Source organism: Staurois parvus, unplaced genomic scaffold (assembly GCF_062004578.1).
Source record: "Staurois parvus isolate SC_StPar_1 unplaced genomic scaffold, SC_StPar_1.0 ptg000384l, whole genome shotgun sequence".
NCBI classification, from domain to species: Eukaryota; Metazoa; Chordata; class Amphibia; order Anura; family Ranidae; genus Staurois; species Staurois parvus.
The window spans coordinates 1,096,481-1,111,916 of NW_028318180.1; the positions used below are offsets into that span (position 1 = coordinate 1,096,481).

Sequence of the window (15,436 nt, forward strand, 5' to 3'; positions counted from 1 at the left end):
ACGGCTAACAGCGGCAAATTACGTTTATAAGCATTTATAATTTTTTTAACTCTTCCAGTTCCCTTTTTTTTCATTATGAAAAATGCATGCAAAGCATTTTCAAGGTACTCAGTTGGACAAACACTTAACACAGGATGTTCCTACCAAGCTTGTCACAAATTGCAATGACCAATTCACACCTCAGACCTCTCCCACCCTTGGAAACAAAAATTAAGTTAATGACCATTCACACCTCAAATTCCACATGAAGACCCCTTGCCAGGTGACCTTAACACTCACTCTACCTGACACCTTTCCCACCCTTGGAAACAAAAGAAATGTTAATGAGCAACTCACACCTAATTGTCTCTAAACATACTGCTGTCTCTGCTTCTACTCTCTGTATTTCTCTGAAACAGTCTGAAATAGTTAATAATGTACCACTTATCAGTGCATTTTGGGCATTTGGGAGGTTCTCCTGTGCATATCTTTAAAAAAAATGCTTCTAAACGCAAACGCGCATAAACGTGTATAAACGTGGTATGCAAACGCAGCTAAACAGATGTTTTTTAACCTACGTTTTACAGCAGTCAGTTTCGATCGTTCATAAGCGTCCCATTTACATGGGGCCTTACCTGATACAGCACTAATTGCTGGAGGATCAAGGCTATCTCCTTTCTGGATCAGTCACCTTACATCTGGCTACAGACATTGTACATCACCTCCCTATGAGCCTGTTTTTAATATCTAAGATGTGAGTTGCTGCTTACCTTCTTATTAAATATTATCACAATATACACTTAGAGGCGCTGTGTTTTTTGTTTCTTCTACTGCAGAGTTTGCTTCGCTCCATCGCAGCCTGCCCTTAGTGCCTACTGGACTACTCCTGCCCACTTTGGAACTCATTACAATATATACATGGACTGCTGAACCATGTGCCTGTCATTCTCCTTAAACATGAACACAGATATTAAAGATGTTAAAATTAGACATCAAAAGTTTAAACTTTCACTATTTGTGGACAGCATCCTCATGACGCTCACAGCCCCACACACCTCACCACCAATCTTACATAATACTCTATGGGCTTTTAGTGACCTATCGGGTTACAAAATCAACATATCAAAAACTAAAGCTCTATTGATAAATATCTCGGAACCTCACTAGTCTCTGCTTTAGCAGAATTATGCATACCAATGGGTTGTCCACAATATTAAATGCCTAGGCACTCACATTATGCCTCAATATTCCCTACTTATGAAGCTAACTTTATCCCATTGGTTCAGGAGATTCACACTCTCCTTCACCAGTGGAATGCATATGACATATCTTTTTTCGGTAGGATCAAGATGTTAAAAAATGTCTATTTCACCAAAATTACTTTATCTCTTTGAGACTCTAATTGTGGAAGTTCCTAAGTCCCAACTGCACTCCATACAATGCCTTTTTCTCAACTTTATCTGACATAAAAAGAGGTCTAGAATAAGGAAAACAGTTCTTTTATCCCTTAGATCTAATGGCAGCCTGGGAGCACCAGCTATTACTAAGTATTACTTGGCAGCCCATTTAAGACAGACACTCCCATGGTTAAATAGGCTCCCATGCAATAGATGGACAGATCTTGAGTTAAACCAATTATACCCAATCCATCTCTCCTCTTTATTAGGCACCTATCCGAATATATCTAAACAAATACTCCATACAAACCTATTACGCCCAATGCAATTTCAAATGAAGATCTGGTGTGAATGCAATAACATTTTTAACATAGTGCCACCTTGCTCACATATAACTAATGTTCTATATAATTCAGTTATACCCGAAAGCCTGTCTTACACACAAATGTTACCTTGGGCACAGGCGGGCATATTTCAACTACACTATATGATTAACCCAGTCACTCATAAATTTTTTCATTTGAAAAACTTAGAAAACAGAAAATATCTTTACCATCTCAGTCCATTTATACATATCTCCAATTCCATCACCTCTTCTATACCTTGAAACCTTCCTTAACCCTGAATCGCCCCACAGATTTTGAAAGCATATGTATGCAGGGCCCCCCTCAATCACACTTCATTTCGAATTTATATACGTTGTTTCACACAGCTATCCCTCTTGAGGAGGACACTCATTTATACATGAGAAAATGGGTGGAAGCTCTCCAAAGGCCAATATCTTTGGTGACTTGGTGGAAGATTTGGGAAACAGCCTCTAAAACATCTAGATGTGTGGTTTACAAAGAAAATATCTACAAAATCATGATGCACTGGTATAAAACCCCTGTAGTCGTTCCTGCCATGAACCCATCATTTTCAGCACAGTGTTGGAGATGCTTAAACGACAAGGGGTCATTGGCTCGTGTTTTCTGGTTTTGTCCCCCGAATCCAGAGTTACTGTTCTAGATTTTGCTTTTCCATTAGATCCTATCCACTATCTTCTAGGTTTACCCATTAAAGGCATCCCTAAATGCTCCAAAATATTGTGTATGCATATCCTGACTGTTGAGAAGCTTTTAATTCCGAGGTATTGGAAGACAATGGAGGCTCCCTCCTTAAATAATCTTATCATGGTTATATCAGAGGTATGTAATATGGAATATTTAACTGCTCAAGCTGGGGAATATCTTCACCAATTTGGTAAGGCGTGGGACCTTTGGGATAACTCCATTTATGGCTCTACCCCCAACTTAATATACGCCATTACTTAACCCTCTATTCTACTTTCATAATACCCTTAGTAGCTCATTCTGTATCATACTTTGTAGGCTCATACTGTGTAGGCTATACAAGGGCTGAAACTGCTAGGTTCCTATGTATACGCTTAATTTCTTTTCTCTTTCTGGTTTTTGTTATATGTTTCTTGTTCAACTTTAAAACTGATTCTTATGTATATTTTGTCTCAAATGTTATGTTTGATCACGTGCTGTATTGTTTGTTTTCCATATTGACAATTGGATTAAACCTGTCTTTCCTTGGGGCATGCGGACATTACACTCTTGCACCTTAATCTACTGTATCTACTTCTGCACCATTTCAACATAGATATGTCAATATGTTTATTGCATTTACTGAACATATTAAAATATCAATAAAAATACAATTACAAAAAAAAAAAGAAAAGAAAACACAAGTTCAAACTACTTCTGAACAACATTTGTAAAGTCTCTGCTGGCAATGATTACATGTACCGATGTCAATTTTCTGTAAAATCTACCAGTATCTGGCCAGTTTAATGAAGCCCTCACTAATTAATTCTCATTCTGCTATATTTTCCCCCCATCCTTTGCACCAATCACATGCAGTCCCATAATAAATGTATGCAGCACAGAGATCCTGACACCAATAGAAACTAGTCTTCGGGAGTCTGTGTGGGGAACCTTTGCATGACCTTTTATAATATGACTACATTTAAATATGCAGCTGAATTGTGTGTGTCTGAAAAGTGGCCTGCATTCGGATTTCTTTTCAGAGGCTTATGACACACAGCAAGGAGGAGATATGATGGTTTCTCACTGCTTATTTTAACCCGTAAATGCTGCACCAGCAAGCTGCAACTGCATGCATTGCACATGATTCAGGTCATTTATGGTGCCTTTCCATTATCTTGAATCGGTCGAGTTCATAGGCAAGCAAAATCATTTTTGGCATAGGAGCGAAGCAAAGTATCACAACTACTGTATGCATAGGTGTGCACAGACTATTGCATTAGGGTGTGTACACTACAGTTTAAACACGTGTTTGTGTGTATATATACAGTAAATCTAAAGCTCTGGAAGGACTGTGAGCAGGAGGTTGTCCTGGCTGAAGTTAATGCTATGTCCCCTGAAATCCAGTACTGACTGGAAATTCCATCTTCCCCGAGTGCAGGAGGTCTTAGACTCTCTAAAAAAGAAAGGATTTACTGTGAACCCAGAAAATTGAGCTATTGCTATGGAAGAGACCAAGTACCTAAGGTATATTGTAGATAGAGGGTTGGTGAAACCACAGATGAACAAAGTAAAAGATATCCAGGCCTGGCCCCACCCAGTCACAAAGTAACAGGTGCAAGCCTTTTTGGGCATCGTGGGGTACTACCGCAGGTTTGTTCCCAATTCCGTCACTATTGCTGCCCCTCTCACAGATCTGACAAATGGTAAAAAGTGCGTTATGGTGAAATGGAATGACAAGGCTGAGAAGGTTTTCCATGAGTTTACAACAGCCTTGTGTTAGCATCTAGTGCTGGCCACTCCGGACTTCTCGAGAGAATTTATTGTTCATACCGATGTCTCCAGTGAAGGATTAGGAGCCATTCTGTCCCAAGAGGTCAATGGAGAGGAACACCCCATAGTTTTTCTTAGTAGAAAATTGACAGCTGCTGGGAGAAATTATGCTGTGGTGGAGCAGGAGTGCCTGGCCATTAAGTGGGCTTTGGCTCATTATGCTATTTTCTCCTCGGTAGGAAGTTTCAGACCATGTCCCATTGACCTGGATGAGACAAAATAAATACACGGATACCAGAGTTACCAGGTGGTTTTTGGCACTGCAAGAGTCGCAATTTGTAGTTGAACACAGACCAGGAAAGCAACCCTCTCTAGGGTACACTGTAGAGTGTCCCACATTGCCTCAGACACCTCCGTGTTGAGGCAGAGAGGGGGGATATGTACAGGACACTAGGAATTTGTCCTGGATGGCAGATACATTTCCCCGATATTTGGGTTATGGTCTCTCTAAGGGGGACAATTGTAGAGACATTGCAGTACTCATCGGGAATACTAAATTTGTATCATTGTCCTGACTACCAGGACTTTGGTCCCAAAGGAGTTAAGTCCCAGGTGAGGGAGGCTTAAAAGGCAGCAGAGGGAAATCAGCAGATGTGTCAGGGAAGTGTGTGGAAGAGAGACTCACAAGCTGTGTAAGTAGTGGGAGCTCTCAGCCAAGCTGAGACACCGGCTGCTGACCCCCCCAATGTGGCCTGCCTGGCACCCTTACTATGGAAGAGCCTAATCCGGGCATGGGACCAAAGAATAGCGGTGAGCTTGTTGTTTAGCTTCTGGTACCAGGTTTCAAACTGTTTATAGACTGAAGTAAGCTGTGTTTTTGTTTATCCGTGATCCAAATAAATTAACTGTTTTGCTTTCACCAAACAGGCTGGTGGTTATTCCAGAGCTACCCCAGATGATATTTATCAGCGTTATGGCCACAGGTGTATAAAATCAAGCACCTAGGCATGCAGACTGCTTCTACAAACATTTGTGAAAGAATGGGCCGCTCTCAGGAGCTCAGTGAATTACCTAGCGTGGTACCGTGATAGGTTGCCACCTGTGCAATAAGTCCATCCATGAAATTTCCTTCCTACTACCACAGTCAACTATTAGTGGTATTATAAAAATTTCAATATCTCCACGCTATACGTGATAAAATACCACTCAATATAAAATTAAAGCAGCCAGCATAGTATCGCAGGTGTCAATACATAAACTACAGTTGCAAGAAAAAGTATGTGAACCCATTGGGATTACGTGGAGTTTTGCATGAATTGGGCATAAAATGTGCTCTGAACATCATCTAAGTCACAACAATAGAAGAACACAGTCTGCTGAACAGAATACTACACAAACATTAGATGTTGCCATGGTTTAATTGCACATAACATGTAAACATTCACAGTGCAGGGAGGAAAAAGTATGTGAGGCCCTAGCTTAATAACTTCTCCCAGAGCTAATTGGAGCCAGGAGTTAGCCAACCTTGACTCCAATCAGTGTGATAATATTGGATGTGTTGCTGACAACTATCCTGCCCTTAAAAAACACACACCTGTTTTGGGTTTACTGGTTTCAAGAAGCACTGTCTGATGTGAACCATGCCTCGCAGAAAAGAGCTCTCAGAAGACCTACGATCAAGAATTGTTTACTTGCATGAAGCTGGAAAGGGTTACAAAAGTATCTCCAAAAGCCTTGATGTTCATGTGTCCACGGTAAGACAGACTGTCTACAAATGGAGAAAGTTTAGCACTGTTGCTACTCTCCCTAGGCGACCGTGCCTAGGGAGAGTAGCAACAGTGCTAAACTTTCTCCATTTGTAGACAGTCTGTCTTACCGTGGACACATGAACATCAAGTCTTTTGAAGATACTTTTGTAACCCTTTCCAGCTTCATGCAAGTAAACAATTCTTGATCGTAGGTCTTCTGAGAGCTCTTTTCTGCGAGGCATGGTTCACATCAGACAGTGCTTCTTGAAACCAGTAAACCCAAAACATGTGTGTGTTTTTTAAGGGCAGGATAGCTGTCAGCAACACATCCAATATCATCACACTGATTGGAGTCAAGGTTGGCTCACTCCTGGCTCCAATTAGCTCTAGGAGAAGTTATTAAGCTAGGGCCTCACATACTTTTTCCTCCCTGCACTGTGAATGTTTACATGTTATGTGCAATTTAAACCATGGCAACATCTAATGTTTGTGTAGTATTATGTTCAGCAGACTGTGTTCTTCTATTGTTGTGACTTAGATGACGTTCAGAGCACATTTTATGCCCAATTCATGCAAAACTCCACGTAATCCCAAGGGGTTCACATACTTTTTCTTGCAACTGTAAATAAACAGAAATGTGCGGCGCTATACAAAAATACTAATACCCATACAAATAATAAATAAAAAATTATAATGTCCAATAATATGCAAAAAAAAGTATCATAATGAACAAAAAGTTTTTAGTGCAAATGAAAATTCAAAAATATATACTTCAAAAAAATTCGATGTGATTCCAAAAAATATAAAAATGCAAATTATGAAACAAAGGAGATTTTCTTGAGGATCCACCGTCACCAGCACCTCAAAAAATACTGCCGCTTACCAGACATATATGACCCCACATTTAAGTGACGGTCAAGAAAAGCATGTATGGATACCCAAATGGGATGACAAACTCCGTTAATGCTGACTTTGTAGTGGTATTATAACAAAGTGGAAGCAACTGGGAACACCAGCAACACAGCCACCAAGAGGAAGGCCATGAAAAATTACAGAGTGAGATCAATGCATGCTGAAGCACACAGTGCGCAGAAGACACCAACTGTCTGCAGAGTCAATAGCTAAACACCTCCAAACTTCATGTGACCTTCAGATTAGCACAGCAATGCGTAGAGAGCTTCATGGAATGGGTTTCCATGGCCAAGCAGCTGTATCCAAGCCTTACATCACCAAGTGCAATGCAAAGTGTCAGATGCAGTGGTGTAAAGCACGACACCACTGGACTCTAGAGCAGTGGAGACGTGTTCTCTGGAGTGACAAGTCACGCTTCTCTGTCTGGCAATCTGATGGACATGTCTGGGTTTAGTGGTTGCCAAGAGAACAGTACTTGTCTGACTGCATTGTGCCAAGTGTAAAGTTTGGTGGAGGGGGGATTATGGTGAGGGGACATTTTTCAGGGGTTGGGCTTGGTCCCATAGTTCCAGTGAAGGGAACTCTTAAGGCATCAGCATACCAAGACATTTTGGACAATTTCAGCCTTCCTAGAAGATTTGATGTTGTTATAGCTGCAAAGGGTAGACCAACTCAATATTGAAATTGAACCCCACAGATTAATACTGGGAAGCCATTAAAATTCATGTTTGTTGAAAGGCAGGTGGCTCAATACCTTTGGCAATATAGTGTGTGTGTGTGTGTGTATATAGATATATATAAATATATATATATATATATAAATATATATATATATATATATATATATATATATATATATATATATATATATATATAGCACAGGCACATTGATCTCCCCATCAGCACAGTGCTAGAGTTTTAGCACTGAAGTATAAACAAAACGATAGTATTGGTGACCTCATCCTTCTCTTATGGCAGAGTGGATTAGAGCCATCTCCCCACTGGTACACAGACTGATAATGCTAATGCACACCAGATGATTAGGTTGTGCCCAGACACCCCTAGCACATCCTGTTTGCATGCCTATACAGCTAAGGCATGTGAACACCCCAGTCTATTGCCTATGCAGCTACGGCATGCAAACACCCCAGTCTATTGCCTTTGCATCTTAAGGAGAGACGGTTGGGGATGCTAAAAACTCAACTCAAGAACATGTTATCAATGTCCTCCTCAACTCCAGATCTAAAGGAGCCCTAAATCTGGCCATATATGGATTGAAATTTCTATCCATGTATGGCCACTGTGGTGGAACAGATGAAGTTTGTTCATCTGCCATGCCGGGAAAAAAATGTATGGTCTGCACTGCAGGCTGTAAACTGCAGCACTAATTTGTGTATTCTGACAGCAGGGAAGTTTCCCCAGTCAGAATACAATGACACAGCAGGGAGGATTTCCCCATCCACAGCAAATCGAATCAGGTCAGTTTTTTTCATTCAACCCAAACTGACCAATGCATGGACAGCCTTAGACAGCCTTAGACAGAGAGAAGTTTTGCGCAAAAGATGGGGTCACAAATACTATTGTTTTGTTTATACTTCAGTGCTAAAATGCTGTCATTGCTGTGTAGAATAAGGTTCAATTCACACCAGAGCATGGTGCAAGAAAAGTGCGTTCCTTGTGCATTTCCTACACTGCATTCAAAAAGCACTGCCTTTTGTGATCTGCTTCCGGTGCCAATATATTGTTAATGGCACCCCAAATGCAGATCGCAAATGCTGTGCCTTTGCAAGCACCAAATCACATGGTGTCTCAATACCATGTGATTTGGTGCGGTGCATATTCAAAAGTAGTGCATGCACTATATTTTGTGGGTTGTGGTGTGACTCACAGCCCCTTCAAATTAATGGGCTGCAAATCACACTGCAGGGGAAAGCAGACCACATTCCTGTGCGATTATAATGTTAACCGGCCCTAAATGATAGTGTTACATTGGTATGAATTTATTATTCTTATTACATTTTATAGCTGCGTCCAAAATGCTACTTTTCTCTCCGATTTCATACTTTGCAGAGCTTATCAATCAAGATAATAGACCAATCACATATTTGTTTCCCTCACTTATGACTGAAACAGATACATTGGGGGTTACAGCATTTACTAAAACTGAAGAGTGCAAAATCTGGTTCAGCTTTGCATAGAAACCAATCAGCTTCCAGGATTTATTGCCAACGCTCAATTGAACAAGCTGGAGTTAACAGCTGATTGGCTATCACGTTAGGCCCAAAGCAAAAAAATAAAAATAAAATAAGCGAAGGGCAAGCATGACTGTGTGAAGAGGGGAGGCATGGATGGAAAGTTGGTATGGTGCATGCACTGACCTTATTGGTGAAACCTGGGTCCAGGTGGGGCTTTGGCGAGGACACAGGCACTGCCCGAGGGCCCGGGGTCAGTAGGGGGCCCCATGAGATGCCCCTAGTACCTTTCATTGGTTTTTTCATAGGCATTTTTGGGTGTGAGTGAGGACACAGGGGCCCCATGATCCCATATTGCCCGGGGGCCCCATGAGTTGTCAGTCCGCCCCTGCAAGGACATGAAGAGTGGGAAAAACAGATACTGCAGTCGGTGGTCATAAGACCAAACAGAGGCATTGCAACTGTTTTTGGTTTGGTTTGGGACTTGCAGTCACAGCAGCCTGGCGAGTGTGGTCTTTGGACACTGTAAAAAATGATGGTCTAATGGTTGGAGACCCATCTGTGGTATGACGTCATTGGGTGCATTCCAGTTAATGATAGGTTAACTAGGAATTGGGCACATAGCAGTTTCTGTGGATAGTTTTGGTTTTTGTCCACGAGTCGGCGTGTTGTGGCTGGGGGCTTAGGGTTCTGTATATATAAATTACCCAGTGTTAGGATTAGTGCCTTCAATGACCAGCAACCTTAATATATACACTGTATGAATATGTGTATATATATATATATATATATATATATACATATATATATATTTCTGTTTTATAGGAATTGTTTTTGTTACCATTGTTACATGTTAATAAAAGGCTGCTATGGCCATTTTTGTATCCAAACTCTTGTGTGGTTTGGTTTTGGAGGGTATATGAATAGATTGGGTTGGAATGGCAAAGCAGGTAATCCTATCAGGAATGGGGACATCTGTTCTACCTCAGTCATGCACAACTGCACCAGATTCTGAGTGCACCAGTTTTAGTAAATCTATCCCATTTTGTCCAGTGTAACCATACACATATATTTCATATGAAGGACATATACCTAGTCCAGAACACAAAAACTCCAGAAGTGCAAGAATATAAAGATATTTATTCAAATACCAGCTATTATGGTTGGTATATTTTTATGGTTTATGCACAGTTTAGCCAGTCACAGTTTTAAAATCCTACTTGCAATATATATTCACATCTTCAGCTCTCAGGCCTCGTTCATGCCATATACGCAGAAAAAACGGATGGGAACTGACGCACAGATTTCACCTGCAGAGACCTCAGTTTATATCAGTTTCCATGCGTACTTCAATCAGTTTTATACATGTTGCAGATTCTTCTGCAGAAAAAATCTGCACTTGATTCTAGTGTCGTGGTGTGACCAGGGCACATAGAGAACAATTGATTTTGTTGTGCCCTTGCAGAACGCATACAGAAAACTGATGTCTCTGCACCACGGTGTGAACGAGCCCTTAATCTATTCTGACAAAGGGAAGAGCACAGATTTTGTATGTTTCTAGGTAGATATTTACTACATCAAAAGTGCTTTTCATGAGCAAGTTTTAGAAGATGAACATTACAAAATACACATTCGTCACTAAACTGGTTTATATACAGCTTTACATTAGTTTTTATCAGTATTCAAGAGTTAGCATAAAACATGTAAAGAGTAGACAACATAAAAACGTATTTCAAGACAGAAATACAAACAATATCTCACCTTTCTCTAATGTTGGGGCTGCCCTACAGATTGGAGCAGATGTAAAGAACGATAGCCAAACAATCAAAAACATCTTGAAACCACACAACATCTTCTGGATGTGTTACCTCAGATAGCTACAAACTGTATAAGGCTACTCTGTTGTTTGTATATATGTAAATAGGCCTAAACAACTTCACCTTTGTTCAGTCAATAAGGTAAACAATGGTCAGAAACTTTTATCTGTAAAATCAGTTTGCTTCAGAACACATTGCAAAATACTTTAGGTAATTTCAAACACAGGTAAAGGTCATACAATATGTACCTCTATAATCTCTGTGTGTTTGATGAGTAAGCAGCTCTGTAACAAGGAAAAATAAAGTAGTTAGAGATTTTGTGGTAAACTTGTTACAGGACCCAGTCCAAGTACAGAGGATTAGGGATGATTGGGGACTCTATTCAATCTTGTCCAGTGATGGATTCACAGACAGTTATTTTTTTGTGATTCACATTCAGGATGAACAGGCCCTTTTCAGCCATGTTCACGGCAGGTTAATTTTGGTCCTGACTTCTAATGCCCAGTGTAACCTCTAATTCTGGTCAGAAGACTCACAACAGCCAAATATGGGAAAGTGGGGGGTGGTGGATGACAATGCCAGGCTCCTGAAGACTTTTCCACCAGCTCCTTGTCTGTAACACCATACAATCTTTCAGTTAGAGAGTTGGAGGAATTATCAATGGACTATAAGTGCATTAATCACTCCACTTGTGTTTCGTTGAAAACTTCAAGTCCAGCTACTACGGTGCCATTTACAGGTCTCTGTCCACAGAGCCATGTAAATTACAAAAGTGACAGCTGCTGTGGGGGAATAGAAACCCCTGCCCTCTGTCATAGGGGGCAGGGGGGGGGTGGTTTGGAGTTAGGTGGGTCATATTTGTGTCATGTTACAGCCAAAATATGGGTTTAACATTGTGGTGGTTTTTGTAAGAATTTATTCTAAATACTCAGGGCAGTGTCCTCTCCCTTAAACAAAATATCGCAGCGCCTCCAGCCGTTAAAATACGGCAAATATTTAAGAAACCAATATTTTGGACACCTTAATAATTTTATCACCTTAATAATTTAATAATATACCTTGAGTTCTTTTACCAATATGATTTCATACCATATACACAAAATTTGCCTTTTTGATCAATAAATAAATAAATTTATGTACAAAATTTATATATACCGTATTTTCCGGCGTATAAGACGACTTTTTACCCCTTGAAAATCTTTTCAAAAGTTGGAGGTCATCAAAAGTCGGTATACGGCATACTGACACTTTTTAGGTCGCCCCCCCTTCCAACGGAAGGGACACTAAGTACAGGGGTGGGCAGGGGCTGTTTCTTACCTGGCTCTGGTCCCACGACGATCCGGTCCAGGAAGCGCGGCTGCTCCTTCAGTTCGGCCACTGATACCAATGATGGGGCACCTATTCCCCCCACTGATACTAATGATGGGGCACTATTCCTGCCACTGATACCAATGATGGGGCACCTATTCCCCCCACTGATACTAATGATGGGGCACTATTCCTGCCACTAATGCCAATGATGGGGCACTATTCCTCCCACTGACACCGATGATGGGGCACTATTCCTCCCACTGGTGTGCACTGGAAGAGGGGTAGTCTTATACGGCGAGTATAGCCCAAACACTACATTTTAGCAGGAAAAGTAGGGGGTCGTCTTATACGCCCAGTCTTATACGCCGGCAAATACGGTATATTAATACAACGCAAAATACTGGTGATGAATATATATTCGTACACACAATCAAAGATATAATATGTTAATATCTATATGGGATCATACAATATATGATTTATAAATAAAACAAAATTTTGGGAGGTTAGTAGCAACCTATAGTGCTTCAGATTGTTCTGCCCATATTGTTGAAAATAATATATGTAATATACTATAATGTTATGTGATGTTGCTGCCGTCTATTGGTTATTATTATAATGTTATAATAGAGTTATTATGCCTAGTTATAGCAGGATTTATAGGAAGTGGTAATTTTCATATAGAGGCAATAACCTCTAACCTGGAAGTTCCTGTCCTCCATTTCGTGACTGCTTCTGAAACTAGCAAGTAGCATACAGTGAAGCTCCAAGCTATTCCTGGACTTATGGTGGAATTGTCCGTGAGTACACTCACTGATGGGATGAAGCTGTTGTATAATGTTTAATGTACTGACACATATGTTTTGTATGTGCTTATGTTGTAGTTTTACAAAGTTATTTAGAACAAAGAATACATACAGATTTGATGTCTCACGTTTCTTGAATTCTGAATTATTGTTAGACTGTCTGACTAGTGTTCTACAACAGTTCAATAACACGAAGCAGAACAGTAAAAGGACACCCACGTGGCGGTCTGGAATAAACGGAGACACCATTACTGCAGCATGAGTCTAAGATCAGGAACAAAGTACCAGGCTGATGACACACTACCGCCGACACAGCGAGGTAGGGATAATGTCCCCAGCGCCCAGCAAGACGATGCACAGTCACATGTGTCCAGATCTTCACGATCTAGCAAGATGTCCTCAGCAAGTTCCTCAGCAGTTAGAGCTCGTGCCAAGGCAGTAGCTGCCCGTGTCCAGCTACAGTATGCAGAAAAAGAAGCCATGATGATGCAGGAGATAGCAGCTAAGAAAGCTGCCACAGCAGAAAAAGAAGCCATGATGATGCAGGAGATAGCAGCTAAAGAAGCCATGATGATGCAGGAGATAGCAACTAAGAAAGCTGCCACAGCAGAAAAAGAAGCCATGATGCAGCAGATAGCAGCTAAGAAAGCCATGATGATGCAGGAGAAAGCTGTCATAGCACAAGAAGAGGCGGAATTAGAATCAAAATTGTTTATCCTGCAGCGACAGACTGCAGCTGCAGTCGCTGGAGCAGAGGCCGCTGCCTACATGGGAACAAGCCGGTCAGGAAGTGAAAAATCATATAAAGACCCAAAGGTTCCAGAAAAACCTCTATCCTCTGCAGATCGTACAAGCGAGTACGTCCAGAACCTTACTAATGTACATACAAAGGAACAGTCTCTTAAACCTGAAGCTACGGAATTCAGGCCAAGATCTACAGACCCCCTGGGCAGGCCCAATCAACCACAAGAGGTCAGTGGCCGCCAGCAAACCAAGAATGAAGCACCAGAATCCCCTAGGAACAAAAAACAAGTGTTCCCACCACCTCAACCTAAAGATTACATGTGCGAGCAACAATGTGCAGTGGATGTCACCAAATATCTCATCCGCAAAGAAATGGTCAGCTCAGGCTTTCTCCAATTCGATGACTGTCCTGAAAACTATTGGGCATGGAAAGCTTCATTTCTGAATGCCACTAGAGGTCTGAACTTATCGCCAGCAGAAATGCTTGATTTAATGATAAAATGGCTTGGTACCGAGTCAGCAGAGCATGCAAAGAGGATGAGAAGAGCAAACCTGTTCAACCCTGCAGCAGGACTCAACATGACCTGGAAAAGACTAGAAGAAACGTATGGATCCCCAGAGGTAATTGAAGGAGCACTATTGAAAAAACTTGAAGTCTTTCCTAAGGTGGGCTACAGTGACAACGTGTGGCTACAAGAACTGAGTGATCTTCTGCTAGAGATAGAATATGCCAAAGAGGATGGCCACTTGCCATCCCTTTCATATCTAGATACGGCCAGAGGCACTAATCCCATAGTAGAGAAACTACCTTCAAATCTGCAAGACAAGTGGATGTCTGTGGGAGGTAAATTCAAAGAAGATTATGGAATCGCCTTTCCGCCTTTCTCTGTGTTCTCTAGGTTTGTCCGACAGCAAGCGAAAATCCGAAATGATTCCAGTTTCGCCTTCACCACCAGCAGCAATCAATCGCAAAGACCTCACAGACCTCACGGTAAGACTTCTGTATCCACACACAAAACAGTTGTACCTTCAGAAGTCACAGACTGTCAAAGCACCCATAAGGTACATACAATAGAAAACCCAGATAGACATTGCCCAATACACAAAAAACCACATCCACTAAAGAAATGCAAAGGCTTTAGAAGCAAACCTATTGCAGAGCGGATGTCCTTCCTTAAACAAAACGGCATCTGTTTTAAGTGCTGCGGATCTACTTACCACATTGCCAAAGACTGTAAAATATCAGTGGAATGTACAGAATGTGGCAGTGAGAGACATATTGCAGCTTTGCACCCTGGCCCTGCTCCTGCAGCACTAGAGACTGTAGAACCCATGAAAGATCAGGGCAGGGAGCAACAAGAGACCCCACTCTCTTCAGTAATGTCGAATTGCATTAAAGTATGTGGACAAGGCAAGAGTGCGCGATCATGCTCTAAAATCTGTTTAGTGACTGTATGTCAGGAATGGACTTGCCAGTAATGGTGGGACTCACTTGCCTTGTGGGCTGCAGTACCAGGGCTGGCCAGCGGGTGCTCCCGGCAATCAGAGACTCAACCCTGCAGCCAGCCAAACATCTGAAACTGATCATGCAGGTGTATTTAAGGGATGGCCAGACCTGCAGTCTCTGCCTTGGTGTGTGTTTTTCCTGGGCCCTGTATCTTGTTCCTGCATTCCTGTTCCTGTTCCTGTCTCTATCTGATTCGTTGCTGACCCTGCCTGATTCTGG

At 41.4% G+C, this 15,436-nt stretch overlaps 1 long non-coding RNA gene across 1 annotated transcript; it reads right to left on the reverse strand.

Annotated features, from left to right (window-relative positions):
- Positions 1-3,012: 3,012 nt before the first annotated feature.
- Positions 3,013-10,921, reverse strand: LOC149455904 (uncharacterized). The gene is made up of 2 exons (XR_016314001.1): positions 10,794-10,921; positions 3,013-4,445 (listed from the first exon to the last, which is right to left on the reverse strand). It is a non-coding gene; the product is annotated as an uncharacterized LOC149455904 (long non-coding RNA).
- Positions 10,922-15,436: the final 4,515 nt, after the last annotated feature.